The sequence below is a fragment of the Spermophilus citellus genome, assembly GCF_964194105.1.
Source record: "Spermophilus citellus genome assembly, chromosome: 10".
Lineage (NCBI taxonomy): Eukaryota > Metazoa > Chordata > Mammalia > Rodentia > Sciuridae > Spermophilus > Spermophilus citellus.
In genome coordinates this window covers 9656076-9669058 of record NC_138197.1, presented here as the reverse complement: position 1 = coordinate 9669058, position 12983 = coordinate 9656076, and the positions used below count along the sequence as shown (strand labels likewise).

General features: G+C 40.4%; 1 pseudogene across 1 annotated transcript in view; it reads right to left on the bottom strand.

Annotated features, from left to right (window-relative positions):
- Positions 1–12983, bottom strand: part of LOC308659092 (mitochondrial 10-formyltetrahydrofolate dehydrogenase-like) — a 127148-nt pseudogene that overhangs the window by 101989 nt on the left and 12176 nt on the right. Inside the window, exons 3-9 of the transcript in view lie at positions 10124–10358; positions 8186–8355; positions 5753–5849; positions 5482–5571; positions 4099–4233; positions 2713–2838; positions 1961–2052 (exon numbers count right to left, since the gene is read on the bottom strand). The product of the transcript in view is annotated as a mitochondrial 10-formyltetrahydrofolate dehydrogenase-like (transcript). The remainder of the gene's footprint in view (positions 1–1960; positions 2053–2712; positions 2839–4098; positions 4234–5481; positions 5572–5752; positions 5850–8185; positions 8356–10123; positions 10359–12983) is intronic.

The window sequence follows — 12983 nt, the reverse complement described above, 5'->3', positions numbered from 1 at the left end:
AAGGCAAAAATATTTTACTCACTTAAAGTCCGTTAACTTTCCTTTCAAATGAATTCAAAGAATAAGTAAGAAAAAAAGGCAATTCTCCAACTATAAAGATCATGAGAAATGAAAATCAATATTATAGAATATTTTATCTAGACTATGTACAAGAGCAAAACAGTCATTTATTCGTATTACATGTTTAACATAGGGACTAGCTTAGAACCACATGGTAGGTCAATATAATTTTGTTGAAGCCCCTCTTCGATCCTTTGATTTCTGGCTAATTTGTTGAATCACAGCTGTTCCCTAACAGCTCTTGGATGGTAATGGTGTACTGGGTTAAGTGTAGAAAGCCAGCAGAGTTCTTGTTCAATTATTGATTCTCTAAGAAATGAGGTGCCTTGGCTTTCAATGTAATGATATCAGATGGTGTTATCAAGATGTTAATATCAGATCATTATGGTAAGTCAGGCACTCAAACAGGAAATGAATAATTCCTGCAGGCATCTAGATAGTAAAAACAAATTAGTATTAAGAATACACTATTGAAATCTTTATTAAGCTAGTTAGAAGTTTCTAGAAATTTATAAATCATTGCTGAGAAATCTATAATTTGAGGAACCAAAACTCTTGACTTTTGATAATGCTTTATGCTCTTGAAATGATTATTTTTGGTTTCAGGAATCAACGCTCCATGAATGAAGGGACTTGGTCTAGTTTGCACCTTTATCCCCAACTGTCCTGATATGTAGTAAGTATTCAATCAGTTTTGTTAAATTAATAAGGGAATAAATTAATAAGGGAATACATTAATAAATAGAATATTCAAGAATAAATGCTGGGCACAGTGGTGCATACCTATAATCCCCGCACCTGGGAGGCTGAGGCAGGAGGATCACAAGTTCAAAGCCAGCCTCAGCAATTTAGGGAAACCCTGTCATACACACACACACACACACACACACACACACACACACACAAAGGTGGGGATGCTGGGGATATGGCTCAGCAGTTAAGCCTCCTGGGTTCTGCTCCGGTACCAGAGCTGGGGGATGGGACGGTAGAATAACGCTTTGTGGATACAAAGGACCACATCATGAGGAGGACAGTTCTTTACCTGTTTAGTTAGTGAATGACCACAGTGTGCCTGGGATCAAAACACCCTTAGCTTCTGTTCTCTGCTCCCACCATCAAAGGACTGCCCGGCCCCTGGTCAGTTAGCAGCTTCTCATTATCCCAGTTACTCAGGGAATAAAAGCCTCTGCTAAGACCACGAGGATCCTAGCACTTGCATTACCACAGCGAGGCTGTGACTCCAGCCCTTTAGCTCACTGTAAACCTGTGTAGAGACACTCTGACTAATGGCAGCCCGATAACCCTCATTCTAGATCTTTCTACTTGGGTAATTTGGGGGATGTGAGAAAATGATTTGGGGGCAAGTGTAATCAATGTCGGGTGTCCTTCTGGGTCAGGCTGCATAGAAAAACCCCCGCTTAGCATTCTCACCCAGAGCTCAACTGCAATGTCATGCTGGAGGAAAATCAGCTGAGGAGTGCAGAGACGACTTAGAAGTAGCAAACAATTAGAAGGATTGGTTGTCTAGGTACAAAGGAGGGATGAAAACAACTCTGGGGGCTGGGGCTGGGGCTGGGGCTCAGTGGTAGGGCGCTCGCCTAGCATGCATGAGGCACTGGGTTCGATCCTCAGCACCACATAAAAATAAAGATATGGTGTCTACCTAAAACTAAAAAATAAATATTAAAAAAAAAGAAAACAACTCTGATTAGCCACAAAGAGAAGTAAAGATATAGATATATGTGTCTGTCCTGGAAACCACAACAAGAAAATGAAGAGATATGCAATTGACAGATCTGAAAAGGGTGATGACATCCAGAACTAAGGACTGGGACTCGATTTTCAAAGACAAAGTCAGAATCCCTCATGGAGGCCTGTGTGTTAGCAGGGGTGGTTCTACCTCACAACGTCCATTGATCTTGCTCCAGATTTAAAGAAGTCCGTGGAGTTTTCAATAACAGGGATGTTGCTTAAAATTCCAGCCCAGATGACCTGCACAGAAAGGGAAACCTTTGCCAGTGGGACACATGTAGAACCACGTAGCAGAGACAGGCCAGCTCTGATAGCCTGTCTCCTCTTCATCTTGCATTACAGCTCGACGACATTTCCCAGCATCCCTTCAGTGAGATGCAGCCATGGAATGTGAGTGCAAGTGACCCACACACCCTGGTCTTGGCCATGGAAAACCTGCTCCATGCAGGACTGTGCTTTATCACCCTTCTGGCTGCAGGGAATAGAAATGACCTTGAAAAATCTCTGGGGGCTGGGGCTCCACTCCCCGCCTTTGCCCCAGCTTCACCCCTGCCCTCCAAGCCAACCTAAAACTGCCTTGAAAATTTGCATACACTACGTTCAAGCATATTAATTTTGGAGTCAATTTCCTATTGCAACTTATATAAATATAGGAAATAAACGTTCAACCCCACAACTTGGAGGACAATGATACCAGTTATGAATATGCTGCATCTTTCCAAGGTAAGAGTAATCAGGGGCTGGGGTTGTGGCTCAGTGGCAGAGCAGTTGCCTCGCATGTGTGAGGCACTGGGTTCGATTCTCAGCACCACATACAAATAAATGAATAAAATAAAAGGTCCGTCAACAATTTAAAAATATTTTAAAAAAAGAGTAATCGGAAGGACATCACATGCTCACCTTGATGGTCTCTGCCTCATTCATCTCTTCAGCCGTAAGTTCTACCACTGATGTCTCACCCCTTGAAAAGTACTGGGAGGCAGGAATCATTTTACCATCTTCAAACTGCAAGCTTTTCACCATCAGCTAAAATAGCAGCAAAGCAAGCATAAAAATTGAGGATTGAGATGGTCCAAAAGTGAGCGTGGTGGAATCTAATTTATTATATGGTAATAAAGACCAGTCTGTTTGGAAAAAACAAAAATGTAGATAAAAACAATACTCTCCACATGTGCAAAAGAATTGATAAGGCACTTTAATGGTTGCATCAGGAAGGATAAACTCAAGTCTAGAGCAGATACATCTCAAAATGGATAGGAAGACCAGGAAAAATGGACATTTAGCTGTAGGTATTGGACTGAATCTACTATAGCAACAAGGGACACTGCCACTAACTACAAGTCTGCTGCTATCCTCGTGTGAACCCTCGCTCTGTTTTCTTGCACAGTGTATATGAGCTGAAATATCTTATTTAATCTCAGAAATCCTAATGGAGGCAGATGCTATTATTATGATGCAGAAATGGAGGCTCAATATGGTTGATTCATTTGCCCAGTGCAACTCAGATAGTAAGTAACAGAGCTGACATTAGGACCTGGAACTAGCTAGATGCTAAAGTCTACCGTCTATAAAAAAATTTTTTTAGTCATAGTTGGACACAATATCTTTATTTTATTTTTATGTGTGCTGAGGATCGAACCCAGGGCCTCGCTTGTGCTATGCAAGCACTCTACCACTGAGCCACAATCCCAGCCCTAAAGTCTACCATCTTAACAAGTGATTTGTCCCCAGTAACTGGGAAACGTCTTTACACTACAAATTCACTTTCACACTGTTCATTGGGAAGCTGCCCAAGAGCACACTGAGGCCCAGAGCCACACTTCTGAGCACGGCAAGGTGGGTGGTGCCTGGCTAGTGAGCAATGGCAGTGCACATCAGGAGAGGGCCACATGCATCTTGATGGATCTTCCCGGATGTGGGTAGTGGGAGGCAAACAGGTGGATTCCCCTCTGCTTTCTAGAAAAAGAACATGAGTTGTGGAGGGGTGTCCCATCTCGCCCAAGACCAGAGAGCGGTAGAACAGGAGTTCAAACCCCTGACTCTTAGGGTCCAAGGTCTTCTCCTGTATCACAAAACAGACTGCAGGTTCTGGGGCAGGTTCATCCTGAAGATCCTGTCTTCATGGGGGCACAGAGAGGCAGCTCCTCACCAGAGGAGAATGGTTCAGATATCCTGAGCTTCCCACACCCAGTGCAAAGCCAGACGACCCTATAAAAGCTATTCCCTTTACAGCTAGGGTTAGAGAAGGAAACTGATATTTCACAGGTGACCATGCTGAACACTCACAGCTTTTCCATCATTACCAAAAAGAACAAGTCCATTTTTGGTAACAAGGCCAGGCTTCTTGGCACCTTTAATTTCCAGCGTTTCTCCGGGAGGCACAGAGCTACTCAGTAATGATAAGCCATAGAAAGTGACCATCTAAGAAAGAGATCAAAAGCAGACTGTAAAATCAGGAAGTAAAAGGCACTCATAGGGGTGTGTGCAAGCATTGCTCTTTGCAGAAATGCTGGAGTTTGAATTATCATCTATAATAAAAGTGAGACATAATTACATTATATATTTTGTATTTGTAATAATATGTGAGAGATTGTATCAAGCATCAGTATAAATTGGCACCAAGCAAGAAAACATTCTGCATAAACTAGGTGTGGGGGCACAGGCCTGTAATTCCAGAGACATGGGAGGCTGAGGCAGGAAGATTGCAAGTTCGAGGCCAGGGCCTGTCTCAAAATAAAATAAAAAGGGCTGGGGATGTAGCCCAGTGGTAGAACACCTCTGGGTTCTATCCTGGGGTAACTAACACACACACACACACACACACACACACACACACACACACACCACAGTTGAACAGTTTAAAACTTGCCCCACATCCAGGTGACACAAGTAAGCATTCACCATGTATTGAAATTGATACAAAGATGAGCCTCTGTAGCCTGAAGGTAGGGATTGCAGATGGAAGTGCTGGGGGAGGGTATCAGGGAGGGGACTGACAGACTCCCACAATGCAGGGCAGGAAGTGATGGAAAGTACCCGGTGCTTTGGGGTCAGTTCATGGAAATAAGGCTAGATCCAGACTGCAGCCAAGAGCAACTGACACTAACTGATTGGTTATTTGAGTCTGTGACTATTGGCTGGCATTTCCTGAGCTAAAATAACATTGACTGACTACTCTGTACCAGGGACTGAGTGCTTACATGAACTAACATGTATTGACTCGTGTAATCTTCACAAAACCTCATAACCTACAGGGAGGCAGTTTTATTCACCCCATTGTACAGATCTTCCTGTTAAAGGAGGTGGACTCCTCGGCCTCTGGGACCTCACCTCTTTGTCTTGCTCTCTCCCTGGTTAACTCATCTCCAAGTTCTAGCAAAGCAACCAGCTTTTCAAGGAAGCGCTTCCCAACATACTGGAGTTTGAGTCTTAGCTACAGCATTTATCTGACAGCAGCATCAGTGTTTATTCACTTCTCTGCTTTCTCCACAAAACTGCAGCCTCCCGAGGAGCAGGGGCTGTGCCTACAATAAATGCCAACTACACACTGAATAAAGAGAAGAGAAATCACGGATGGGCTCATGCCCAAGGGAAGAACCAGAGGAAGCCTGGACTTCTTCGTAGTACCTCTGATGAAGGTTATGAGGGACAATAGAGTCCAGAACATACCTGTCCATTTATCTCTGACCAGGCTCCAGGGACTTTATCATGACCTCGGATCCAGTTATGTAAAACTTCAGCAGACTGATCCCAAGAAATCTGAGGAAGCACAAACACAGCCTGAATCTCACAGGCAACAGAAACATTTCTCCCCGTCATTGGTAAGATTGGGATGGGCTGGCTCCAAGGTCTACCTTTTTGCCAGGAAATAGTACCCTGGGAACTTCCAAAGGGAGAGGGCCAGGAACTTTGAGATGGATTCTCAAGCTGATCTAAATACCTCAGCATTTTCCTTTTTTGGATGCCTTCATATGTTGCTCCCTCCTTTGGCTGAGGAACTCGAAGCGCTTTTCCATCTGCTATGAGTTGGACAGCTTCTACCTAAAGCCAGAAACATCAGCTGTGTTACAGTCCAGTGATCCACAACAGCGTGGTCTGTTTAACTGAAGTCTGTGCAGAACAGAACACTACATATGTATCTGTTCAGAGAGAGTCAGGCTGTGATGATAACTGCTATTTCTTCAGATTCATCTATTGTGCCAAGCACATCAAATGGGCATGACTGCATGTAAAATATCCCTTGCAAACATCACGAAAATTCCACAAAATGGATATTGTTATTCCTGTTTTATGGGTGAGGAAATTGTGGTTCAAGGCAGAGCTGAATAACTAGCTAAACAGCACAGAGATGGCTTCTAGGTGTCAGAAATGGGATTTGCATTCAGGTGTGTCCATTGCCAGTTACCAAGCCTGCACTCAAAAATGACTCCCGGGGCTGGGTTGTGGCTCAGTGGTAGAGAGCTTGCCTAGCATGTGTGGGGCATTGGTTTTGATTCTCAGCACCACATTTCAATAAATAAAAATAAAGGTCCATTGACAACTAAAAATAATTAATAAAAAAATTACTCCTGTCTGGAGCTGAAGGTATAGCCAGTGGTCCATCATGTGCTAGCACATGGAAAGTCCTGGGTTCAAGTCCCAACTTTCTCTCTCTCTCTCTCTCTCTCTCTCTCTCTCTCACACACACACACACACACACACACACACACACACACACACACACAAAGACTCCTTGTTTAAACAAGCTTCAGTTCCCTCCTTGGTGATTCAATGTATTTCAGGAATATAATTATAGAGTAAGTCATTGTGGGTTATTGTACTCATCAGGATGATTCTAGAAAATGTAATAAATGAATTCATGTAATCCATGAATTCAACTTGCTTTCTAGCTTACTATACCTGGAATTTAAAAAGTTAAATCTGTCCATGAGTTTGATTGCCTTTGGAATGTGTCTTGCATTCTCCCTTTGGCATTTTTATATTTGCCTTGAGTTGAGAGTGCGCCCCTTCACTCGAGACCTATATATGCCCATGTTCTCAGATCTCTCTCTCTCTAAGAATTCACAGCTGCTGAACAACCTGCCCAAGAATACATGGAGGAAGCCATCTGGGAACAGAGCCAAGTTTATGGCACCTCAGATATAGTATCTGGGCTTGTGCAAATGTCACCTGAACACACATAATACTATTTGATCATAATTATCACCTCTGAATACCTGCTATGTGCCAGGTACTTTACACAGATAATGTTATTTAATTTTCACATCAATCCTATGAGTCAGGCAGTGTTATCCACATTTCATAAATGAGGGGATCAAGACTAAAGAGGTTATAGTGACTTGCTTATTGTCACACAACAGTGGTAGAATGTGAATTTGAAAACAGGTCTTTCTGATGACAAAGACCTACTCTAAATCATTAGGTGATACAAATGAAGCATTGCTCCCCTTCCTCCTAAATCAGTGGCTACTACTTTATATAATCTTGCTACTTCTACTACGAAACTCTGGAAAAATTAAATGAAATGAAAATTATTTGCTCATTCTCTCAATGGTTTTGCCAGCTCATATTTTTATTTCATGATATACAGGTATTGGGTTTTTACCCAGAGAACATCTGAATAAATAAAGTAACCCTAAATTCCCCCTTTTATACAGACTAACTCAAAATACATTTAAAGGAGGTTGTTATGCCTTGGATCTTAAATATCCCCCAAAGGCTCCTGTGTTGAAGGCTCAGTCCCCTGCTGATGGCACTGTTGGGAGGTGATGGACATTTTAGGAGGCAGGGTTTAGTGGGAGGAAATGGACAATTGGGGATGTGTCCTTGTAGGATATATTGGGACACTGCTTCCTTCCTCTTTCTGCTTCCTGGCTACACGAAGCAGCTGCTTTGTTCCACCAAGCTCCCCACCATGATGTTCTGCCAAACCACCATGAATTGAAACCTCCAAAACTGTGATTGAAAATAAATATTTTCTTCTCATAAGTTGTTTATCTCAGATATTTTGTCACAGAAATGGAAAACTGACTAACACTGAAATCCAAATTATACAGCAAAACTTTTAAGATTCTATATGCTTTTTTACAATTAGTCGTTATAATCAAGATTGGAAATTCAAGTATTATTTGTCAAAAAATAGTGGAGCAGTTTAATTGCTGTTTCATTCATGTAATCACTGCTTTCAGGAACAAGTCAGCATCATAGACAAAAAAAAAATTTAAATTCAAATTTCCACTAAAAATATGAAATATAATTTTGTTTTTAGGTTTCATATTTTTAGTGAAAATCACATGGCAAATTCTTAATACAAGAAAAAAAGTTCTCCAAAACTTAAAGGTTTCCTAAATTCTTCTTGATGGCACAGACATACTGACCATGGCCTTGATGCCTTCAGGAAAGAGGAATCGATTGTAAAGTGCATCCACTGTGTCTTTGGGTTCAACGTAACATGATCTCTGAAGGAGGATGGGTCCTGTATCTAAACCATCATCAGCCCAGAAAACAGAAAACCCAGCTTTCTTATCTCCCATAATTAGAGTCCTGTGAAAAGAAGAGTTTCAACTTAAAATGTTGCTTGACTATAACATTAAAGATTTAGTGATATTAAAGGACAAGGTAGTTACAATGGAAAAGCAGACAGTGAATGAAGTGACCTTAAGAAATTAACAGTAGAGATGGGAGATGTCAGAGCTTATAAAAAGTGACACTGATGGTACTGCCATTTTATGCATCCTCTTGTCGATATATGGTAATGACTTGTAATAAATTCAAAAGGCTTCCGAGTCCACCATTACTACCACTCATTGACTCCCAAGTGTCAGTTTTCTACTTTAGGACTAAGTCACTTGTACACTGAGGTCCAATTCCTACATTGCACTTGACCTTGTCCTAGAAAAGAAATGGAAGGGGGAAAAAATACTCCGTGCAATGTGGACAGGAGAGCTATTAATTTGGGTTCTATAATTGAGGTATAAATGTCACTTAGGATTAGAATTAGCTCTTGATTGTCTACATAAATTGTAGTAAAGGTCAGTTGATTAATACAACTCTTGGTATTTTGTGCTCTGTAAAATTTACCCTAAGAGAAAAGCTTTGCTTGGTCTTAGAGGAGCTTAAAACATAAACGATAGGCTGGATATGTGGACAAATACCTATAATTACACATCAGAGAATAGATTAACACAGAGAGAGAATGAAGTAGTAAGTAAGCAAAGCCTACAGTCTAAATTGTTTTTACTTCCCTGATCTACTGTTCAAGACTTTCACCAATAAATCATTCTTTTCAGAATTATTGAGGAATTAATTGGTATTATGTTATTAAGAGTTTTGAAAATACTTATATGCTTTGACTCAATGATTCTGCATGTGGAAACAATGTGAAATTTAAAAAGTGCAAACTTAAATGCAATGACAGGATTATTTATAAAAGCAAAAAATAAATCAATTCACATAATTAAACTTTAAATACAATGAAATTTTTTTCATCACAGTTAAACCAAGTGTAGATTTTCTACCTATTCAATAATTTTGACACTGAGAGATATCAAGAAGATGTGCAGGCAAAGGAAAGAAGGCCAAAAAAATGTGGGAAAAGCCCATCAACCCACAGCACCATGGAACTGTGGTATTGAGTACTTATAGTGCATCAGGCACTGTTCTTAAAATAGCCATAAAAACATTACACAAAGTCCTTCCCTCAAGAAGCTTAGAGTCAAATGGGTGAAGATGGACAATGAAGAAGATAATTTTAGGTAATACAGCATTTTCTGGAATGTGTTTAACATTCTATGCAAAAAAAAAATTGTGGTCAAGTTTTTTTGGTGGAATATTATACTCAGATTCCCTCTCAGAGAGTATAATGCTCAATTAAAGTTCAGAGTGAAAACTCAAGGAAGCCCTTTGATAAATAATTCTAGCATAAGGTCCAGGAATGTAGCTCAGTGGGAAAGCACTTGCCTAACATATGTGAGGCCCTGGGTTCAATTCCCAGTATGACAAAAAAAACAAAAACAAAAACAAAACAAAACAAAACAGTCCAGCATAAACCAACCTGATCTGACCACAGAACTTCTGTTTGCCTAGTTACAGTCATTGGAATAGTTCCCACTGACTATTCTTGTAGGATATGCTGTCCTGGTTCATGCAGTATGTCAAGATCTCAGAGGGAGTTCATGTACTAGAAGCAACTGCTCAGGACCTCACAATTGTTCAAGCATACCTGGTTTATTGATCACCTAGGTTAAAAAAAAAAAAACAGACCGTAGGCAGTGGAAATAGGCCCAGCGTCTGTTATTTTTAAAAACCTCACCAGTTGATGGCAGAAGCTCCTCTGTGCCTGGGCAGGATGGACGGGTGGTAAATGATGGAACCGTGCTTGGGGTGATCAATGACATCCATGGGGATGAACTGCGTGCAAAAGGGAAGCACGTTCAGCTCGGCACCCACAGATCTGTAGACCTCTGCCACCTCCTTGATGGTCTTGCCCTTGACCCTCCATCTAGGAAACTTGAACACAGGGGTCCCATCTTTCTCTGCAGCCAAAGCTGAGCATAAAAAAGAAAATATTTTCATTTTTTAAAAGTTAGCCAAGTTTTATATTGCTCTCAATACATACATTGCAATTTTACATTTCATGAAACATGTACAAATAAACCATGGTGAACAACCATTTAAACAGTGATCAGAATTTGACATACTATCATAGCATCATTTATTTTTCTACAGTGACATTTATCTATTGAAGGCATAATATGTTTGAACCCAAAAGCTTGAGCCTAGGGGTTGTGGCTCAGTGGTAGAGCATTTGCCTAGAACTTGTGAGGCACTGGGTTCAATCCTCAGCATCACATAATAAATAAAATAATATAATAATATAATAAAAACATAGTTCAAAAAAGAGCTTGTGATTAGATAATATTTTGAAATTTTAAAGGAAGTTTTTTTCTTTTTAGAAAAGTCATACACAGTAAGTAGAAGAGTCTGCATTAATCCCCTGACTCCAGAACAAATGTAATAGTGTTAGATTTGGAGCCACATGCCAGTATGTCACTCCCAAATTAAACATGCTCGAATTTTGGAACATTGGAAAAACCTGGGTCTCCCCCTCCCCATACAGGACAAACTGTAGAGCCCAACATATTCTCCCTGCTGAACAGGTAGACACCAATAGATGAAGGGTTACAGCTGGTGAGCTGCACTAGTCTAGTTCCTTCTCCCGGGTTCACCAAATGGATAAGAGAGTGGAGGAGTGTAGGGATGGCCTTAGGCCTTAGCCTAAGCAACTCCATTTTAAAAACCTGCATCCTCCCCAGGCACAAGCCTATAGAGCCCTCCAATACATCATCAGGCATAGCCTGGTAAACACATCATAAACAAGTATAAACAAGTCACTTTCCACAACCCTGACATGAGTCAGAGTGAGTGAAGTCACTTAATATAAACACATCACTTGCTTTAACCCTGAAAAGGATCAGAGTGCAAAATCAGGGTGGAAACCACCAAACCAAATGGCTTGGCTCTGAAATGTAAAACATCTCTAAGAAACTTGGTAACAGTTGATAGGGACTCAAAGGGTGAGCAGAACCTCCAAAATTTAGTATAAATGATAGAGCAAAAGGACAGACATTCAGCCAGCTGACACTGATGCCCACTTGCTGGAGAGCCTGATGAGGACCTGGACTGACATCCCAACTCTTCTCATCACCTGTCTGATCCTCTGCATCATCCTGACTGCTCTCAAATTCTACAGCAGCCTCTTGACTCTAGTGAGATCGGCGACATCTCCTCATGACCATCTCCTCAGCCAGCCGTGGACTCCACACCAGGAGAAGCCTCCACTGGTTGCTGATGTGATCGTTGCAGTCTGAGTGAGTGTGCATCTGCTGGACTTAAGACCTAAGCCTTAAGACTTTAGATCTGGCACTTGAGCTTGGCATGCAGAGGGGATGTCTGTAATAGGTCTGTCATGATTAATGTGTTTGCAGTGCTTAGAGTTAACTTAGAATTCTTTGCTTTAATTGATTATGTCTATTGCAGTGCCCAGCATTAAGGATTGTCAATTTCTTGATTAATAACCAATCAAGTGAAATTGTATGGAGTGATTTGAGTGAATAAGCATTGAAAAGAGCAGAAGCATGTGGACATTCTTCATTTCTCTCCTTGGCTGCATATGTTTCACCTTTGCCCATTGCAAAAAGGAGAGGGGCTAAAAATGGAGAGGACACACTCAGCACTTGGTAAGGATCTAGCCAAGACTGAACAGATCAAAGTCTCCATCCAAGCATTGTCCCTTCCCAGACAATGACTCATCCTAACTCCCTGTGAAAATGAATTTGCCCTCCAAAGGACAGACAAGGCAAGCCTGTTTTTTTTTTCACAATAAAATGTCATTTTTACCAAGTATCATACATCTTAAGTGTACATATTGATTTAAGTATGTATATTCACCTAAATATCACATATAAATATTTTATAGTAATACTATTACCTATTATTTATTAATAATATTGACATATTATATAATATGCTATCTACTAATATATTAATGTGTTAGTATATTATGGTACATTAATATACAACTATATATTTTTATGCATCCACAGTTGATAATATATATATAAACAGATAAAATACATATTTTATATATACTATTACATATTCTATAATAGAGTATATGTAAGTGTGTATATACATATGTGTGTGTATATGTTCCAAATCTTTCCAGAAACCTTAACTAAATCTTTTTGTCTGCATTTTTGTGTGCTTTTTCCCTTTTTCCCTATCCAATCATTTAAATTCATTGACTAGGATAGATTGATGGGGGAAGATGATGACTCTAGCACAAAACTCAAGTTCTAAAACCTAAGGAGGTCCTGAAGGACTCTGGCCACTATGGTGAGGCCTTCCTCAATGCATTTGGGGAGTTGAGAGATACAATAAAATATCCACAAACTGTGATGTTCATAAAATGTTCAAGAACATAATTCACATGTCAGATGACAGTAAAATGGACAGATGGTGGTTAGAAGTATGATAATGGAAGAAAAATGTGAAAGATTATATGAGAAAGAGAAATGGGGTAGAGGAGAGAGATCTTCATTGTGAATGTGCATTGTAAATAATGTACTCCAGAGACTGGATTGAGGCACCAAGGTGTCCATCTCCTATTT